General features: G+C 49.1%; 1 protein-coding gene across 3 annotated transcripts in view; it reads left to right on the top strand.

The window, feature by feature from the left end:
* Positions 1-279: 279 nt before the first annotated feature.
* Positions 280-6,528, top strand: part of OSBPL2 (oxysterol binding protein like 2) — a 116,528-nt gene continuing 110,279 nt past the window's right edge. For 2 of the 3 annotated variants that reach the window (XM_069751187.1, XM_069751188.1), the window contains exons 1-2: positions 280-335; positions 6,055-6,186. The gene's annotated coding sequence lies outside the window, so the exon portion shown is untranslated. The remainder of the gene's footprint in view (positions 336-6,054; positions 6,187-6,528) is intronic. The other variant, XM_069751189.1, reaches the window with a different exon arrangement.

Raw genomic sequence — 6,528 nt, 5'->3', positions numbered from 1 at the left:
TTCCAGGATCCTGCACGGAATATGTTCTAGTCAGTGTATAAGAAAGCACTGCTGCTCCCCACTGGTTACATAACTATGACCCTCTCTGTAATAATTCATGTACTGCCTCTGCGCGCAGGCTCCAGCCCTGAGTCCCTGACATCAGCTCACATGCTCCCCAGCCTCCGCCAGCATGTCCCGCCCCTCCGGCCTCCAGGCAGCGTCACTATTGGACGCCGCAGCTGCCTGTCTTCCAAAGCTGGGCGGTGATTGGTGGGTGGCGGGCTGCTCGGCCTGCTTGGCACTTCCGCCTGGGTGTCAGTGGAGAGAAGCTGAGTCCTGAGCAGCAGCAGCAGGTAAATAACAGAGGCCTGAGGGAGAGGAGCCTCAGTGGGGCATGCCGGGAAATCACTGAGGGGTGGGGGTGGTCTACCGGGGAGGCTGCGACCCCTGCACTGACCTGTGTGGTGGCCGTAGTCACATGCTATGTGCAGCATGTCAGCCAGACCTGTGTCTGTCACATAGGTCGTCTATGGCATTGCTCACCCTCACGTAGCGGAGCTGAACTGCTCGTTTTCAAGGACTGCTCTTACATTTCCCATTAAGGGGCAGCTCTGTCCTGGGTCTGTGAGTCCTCGTCCCATCCCTGGAGTTCTGTCACTTTCTCACGTTTTCTCATCATTCCTGCTTTCTGTCAGTGAATAGAAACCTTTACAGGCCTAATTCTGCTGTAATCCTAGTTTTCTTTTAGTCCTATGTAAAAGCTCAGGCAGAGTTGCCTCTAATGATAAACGGGGGCATTTTTTCCCATCTACGTGTATGAAATACCGGGCTATACATATAGGCGTGGGTATATAGCGTCTGTACGTATGCGCGTGGGTATATAGCGTCTGTACGTATGCGCGTGGGTATATAGCGTCTGTACGTATGCGCGTGGGTATATAGCGTCTGTACGTATGCGCGTGGGTATATAGCGTCTGTACGTATGCGCGTGGGTATATAGCGTCTGTACGTATGCGCGTGGGTATATAGCGTCTGTACGTATGCGCGTGGGTATATAGCGTCTGTACGTATGCGCGTGGGTATATAGCGTCTGTACGTATGCGCGTGGGTATATAGCGTCTGTACGTATGCGCGTGGGTATATAGCGTCTGTACGTATGCGCGTGGGTATATAGCGTCTGTACGTATGCGCGTGGGTATATAGCGTCTGTACGTATGCGCGTGGGTATATAGCGTCTGTACGTATGCGCGTGGGTATATAGCGTCTGTACGTATGCGCGTGGGTATATAGCGTCTGTACGTATGCGCGTGGGTATATAGCGTCTGTACGTATGCGCGTGGGTATATAGCGTCTGTACGTATGCGCGTGGGTATATTGCGTCTGTACGTATGCGCGTGGGTATATAGCGTCTGTACGTATGCGCGTGGGTATATAGCGTCTGTACGTATGCGCGTGGGTATATAGCGTCTGTACGTATGCGCGTGGGTATATAGCGTCTGTACGTATGCGCGTGGGTATATAGCGTCTGTACGTATGCGCGTGGGTATATAGCGTCTACATATGCGCGTGGGTATATAGCGTCTGTACGTATGCGCGTGAGTATATTGCGTCTGTACGTATGCGCGTGGGTATATAGCGTCTGTACATATGCGCGTGGGTATATAGCGTCTGTACATATGCGCGTGGGTATATAGCGTCAACGTATGCGCGTGGGTATATAGCATCTGCGTACACGCTTGGCTATATAGCGTCTGTACGTATATGCGCGGATGTATACGTCTGCATTACTTGGCTATATAGGGTCTGCATATACGCGTGAGTATATAACGTCTGTGCGTAAGTGGGTATGTAGCGTCTGTGCATGGGTATATAGCGTCTGTACGAACACGCGTGGTTAAGCAGTGTCTGTGGGTATATAGCGTCTGTACGTACGCGCGTGGATATATAGCGTCTGTGCGTATGTACATGGGTATATAGTGTCTGCGTGTACACGCGTGGTAATGTAGCGTCTGTGTGTATGCACGTGTGTATATAGCGTCTGCATGGGTATATAGTGTTTGCGTGTATACGCGTGGGTATATAGCGTCTGTACGTATGCGCTTAAGTAGCGTCTGTGCGTGTGCACGTGGGTATATAGCGTCTGTACTTATTCATGTGGGTATATAGCGTCTATGCGTATGTACTTGTGGGCGTGTAGCGTCTCTGCGTATGTACATGTGGGCGTGTAGCGTCTCTGTGTATGTACATGTGGGCGTGTAGCGTCTCTGCGTATGTACTTGTGGGCGTGTAGCGGCTGTGCGTATGTACATGTGGGCGTTTAGCGGCTGTGCGTATGTACATGTGGGCGTTTAGCGTCTGTGCGTGTGCACGTGGGTATATAGCGTCTACGTATGCGCGTGGGTATATAGCGTCTGTACTTATTCATGTGGGTATATAGCGTCTATGCGTATGTACTTGTGGGCGTGTAGCGTCTGCGTATGTACATGTGGGCGTGTAGCGGCTGTGCGTATGTACATGTGGGCGTGTAGCGGCTGTGCGTATGTACATGTGGGCGTTTAGCGGCTGTGCGTATGTACATGTGGGCGTGTAGCGGCTGTGCGTATGTACGTGTGGGCGTGTAGCGGCTGTGCGTATGTACATGGGTATATAGTGTCTGCGTGTACACGCGTGGTTATGTAGCGTCTGTGTGTATGCACGTGTGTATATAGCGTCTGTGCATGGGTATATAGTGTTTGCGTGTATACGCGTGGGTATATAGCGTCTGTACGTATGCGCTTAAGTAGCGTCTGTGCGTGTGCACGTGGGTATATAGCGTCTACGTATGCGCGTGGGTATATAGCGTCTGTACTTATTCATGTGGGTATATAGCGTCTATGCGTATGTACTTGTGGGCGTGTAGCGTCTCTGCGTATGTACATGTGGGCGTGTAGCGTCTCTGCGTATGTACATGTGGGCGTGTAGCGTCTCTGCGTATGTACTTGTGGGCGTGTAGCGGCTGTGCGTATGTACATGTGGGCGTTTAGCGGCTGTGCGTATGTACATGTGGGCGTTTAGCGTCTGTGCGTGTGCACGTGGGTATATAGCGTCTACGTATGCGCGTGGGTATATAGCGTCTGTACTTATTCATGTGGGTATATAGCGTCTGTACTTATTCATGTGGGTATATAGCGTCTATGCGTATGTACTTGTGGGCGTGTAGCGTCTCTGCGTATGTACATGTGGGCGTGTAGCGTCTCTGCGTATGTACATGTGGGCGTGTAGCGGCTGTGCGTATGTACATGTGGGCGTTTAGCGGCTGTGCGTATGTACATGTGGGCGTTTAGCGGCTGTGCGTATGTACATGTGGGCATTTAGCGGCTGTGCGTATGTACATGTGGGCGTTTAGCGGCTGTGCGTATGTACATGTGGGCGTGTAGAGTCTCTGCGTATGTACGTGTGGGCGTGTAGCGGCTGTGCGTATGTACGTGTGGGCGTGTAGCGGCTGTGCGTATGTACGTGTGGGCGTGTAGCGGCTGTGCGTATGTACATGTGGGCGTGTAGCGGCTGTGCGTATGTACATGTGGGCGTGTAGCGGCTGTGCGTATGTACATGTGGGCGTGTAGCGGCTGTGCGTATGTACATGTGGGCGTGTAGCGGCTGTGCGTATGTACATGTGGGCGTGTAGCGTCTCTGCGTATGTACATGTGGGCGTGTAGCGGCTGTGCGTAGGTACATGTGGGTGTGTAGCGTATGCGCGTGTGGGCGTGTAGCGGCTGTGTGTATGTACTTGTGGGTATTGTAGATCAGTGACTGCCAGCCTGCGGCTCTGACACTACTACTCCTTGCTGACACAGGAGGCAGCTGATGGGATGCTGAGTTGGAGGCCCACGGGTTACAACAGTCATTCTGTGATGAGAGTTGTAGTTGATCAGGAAAGTTCTAGGTTGTTCAGGACTGGAATCACATGACTGCTCTGATCCAATGAATGTGACTGGTATTTTCATATTCGTGAGTGTGTGTGAGTTGCAATACCGGGCACAGCCATGGACACAGATGGCGCTGTTTTAGCAAGAAAGCAGCCATGTTTTCTAATGTCATGATGTATTGTTTTAACACTTTCAGTGGCTGCACATTTTACATATGGTGTAATAGATAGCGTTCCCAGTAGCGCGCTCTGTGCTTACACCGGGTGGCGCTGTGTATGTATAGTCTACTCTGTATCTGTGTCACGGGCAACTTGTTTTCCGTTATGTGAACGGACGCCCTGCTGAGCTTGTGGTGGAAGTCTGTACAGGAAGAGCTGCAGTGTAAAGCATAGGAGAGAACCATTCCATTATGGAGGGATGATTGCGGTTATTAGATGGTGGATGTCAGACTCCAGAGACAGTGGAGCTAATCGGACTTTCAGACACCCAGTCATATTGCTCAGCCTCCGACAGTGACTAGTGTGTAATGAGGCTCTCAGTCATCGCCTCTCTGAGCTCTTACAGCAGATCTGTCGCTGGCTATAGTGGCCACGTGACCTGTGCTTGTTTTCCTCATGTGAGCGTGGCAGAGATAACATGACAGGATCTGGAGAAGGTGTAGTCGCTGATGGCCACTGATTGTGACACGCACATGTCTGTCATTTGTGCTGAGCATTCGCTGCTCTCGCCTCAGGGCGGCCCTTGTGTGGCCGCAGTGATCAGATTTAATGGTGCTCAATCAGTGCAAAAAGAAAAGTTCTGCCGCTCTCTAATATACTTTGTGGTTTAATTTCTTGTCATTTTCAAGAACTCTGCTTGCTGAGGTTTCCCCACAACATGACTAGGGACGGCGTCGATCACTGATCATCAATTGACAGCAGAGACCCCAAAATCTTAAGAATGACGGAGGGGGGAGGAAATGATGACCCCTCAACTCTGCACAGTGCCTAGATCTGGGGTTAGCACTGTTGCTTCACATCACTGGGGTCCTTGTTCAAACCCCACCCAGGACAACATCTGCAAGGAGTCTGTATGTTCTCCCGTGTTTGTGTGGGTTTCCTCCGGGTTCTCCGGTTTCCTCCCACATTTCAAAGACATACTGATAGGGAATGTAGATTGTGAGCCCCATAGGTGCTGCGGAATTAATGGTGCTATATAAGGGAGTTAAATGTATAGATACAATGTGTTGGGGCTACGTTCTATATATATATACTGTATACATACATGTTCATACTGTTTACTTGCCGCCAATACATTGCTGGAAGATCTTTCAGAGTTTTTTTCCTGCTGATGTACATGGCTAAAAGGATTATATAGACTGGATGTAATTATAGCAAACCCTCAGCTGTTTGATGTACTAGTCTATGTTCACAAGCGGCATTTTTGCTGCTTTTCTGTGCGCAGCAAAACCTGCTCTCTTGGTAATAAAGAAGCTGCAGAAAAAAATCAGGTTTTGGTTAGTTTGTGTTGCGTTTTTTGCCAGTCTACATTTCTCTTGTTCATGCTGATAAAGGTTGGTGACAAAAAAAATCATATTGTACTTCGTAATGTTTTGGCTCAAAAAAATGCAGCAAAACCTGATACCTGCGCTTGACCTGATGACATAGCGGTCTTGCGAGACCGCTACGTCATCCCAGGTCATTGTCTCGCAAGGCATCACTGGGAACAGGAGCTATCGGGAAGGCTGCAAGGGACGCCGGAAGGTAAGAATATCACAATTTTTTATTTTTTAATTATTTTTAACATGGGTTGTGTTGTGTATGCGTTTTCGCAGCTGAAAAATGCGGCGAAGAAGCATACACAACGTGTGCATATAGCTTCGACGGGTCCGTCAAAAAACAGGACCCAGTGCACCCGTTTTTTACAATCTGCACAGGATCTGTCTTTTCAACATTTTGATGGATTGTGACTGATTGTAATAAACGGAAGTGTGAAAGAAGCCTGAGATCAAAAGTTTCCATCCTGTGTGGGATCACAACAAGGGAACTATGAATGCACAAATCTTGAAAACAAAATATAATAGAAACTTACAGAACCTTTTTTTTTCCGTCAATATTCTGCCCGTGTCGTGTAATATGATTATCATAAGTAATTACTTGCTGAGCAGATCCCTGCTATGTCTTTGTAGGTTCCCCAGGCTGAGCTGCTCTGCGCCGTCTGTACAGTGCAGGGATCTAACATCTGGGCATGTTGTCCTGGTTTCTAGCCAGTCATAACGCTGTCATTTGATCGTCTTCTGACGTTCTGGAGAAGTTTACAGGTCAGTATTGGAAGGATCGCAGAGCTGCCCAGTAACACGCCACATACTGCTGTAGTGGAGGGGATCCGGCACTGGGGCAGGGATGCCCATGCTTATACATCCTGTAAAGTGATATTTGGAGAATTATAGGATCTGATTGTTGTGCCCTGTGAATGTTACATATATTGCATCTACCATTCATCACTCCATTTATATAGCGCTGGGTAAAAAAAGGAATGTAACTAGGTGTTGTCAAGCCAAAGGCTTCAGGAGGAAAAAAAAAAACCTTCCAAAACTTCTTCTGGAAACGTCAGGCAAAAAAAGCAAGCCAAAGGGTATGTGCACACAATGTCTTTTTTTTCA

Source organism: Ranitomeya imitator, chromosome 2 (genome assembly GCF_032444005.1).
Source record: "Ranitomeya imitator isolate aRanImi1 chromosome 2, aRanImi1.pri, whole genome shotgun sequence".
Taxonomy (NCBI): domain Eukaryota; kingdom Metazoa; phylum Chordata; class Amphibia; order Anura; family Dendrobatidae; genus Ranitomeya; species Ranitomeya imitator.
This window is presented reverse-complemented; position numbering and strand designations above follow the sequence as displayed.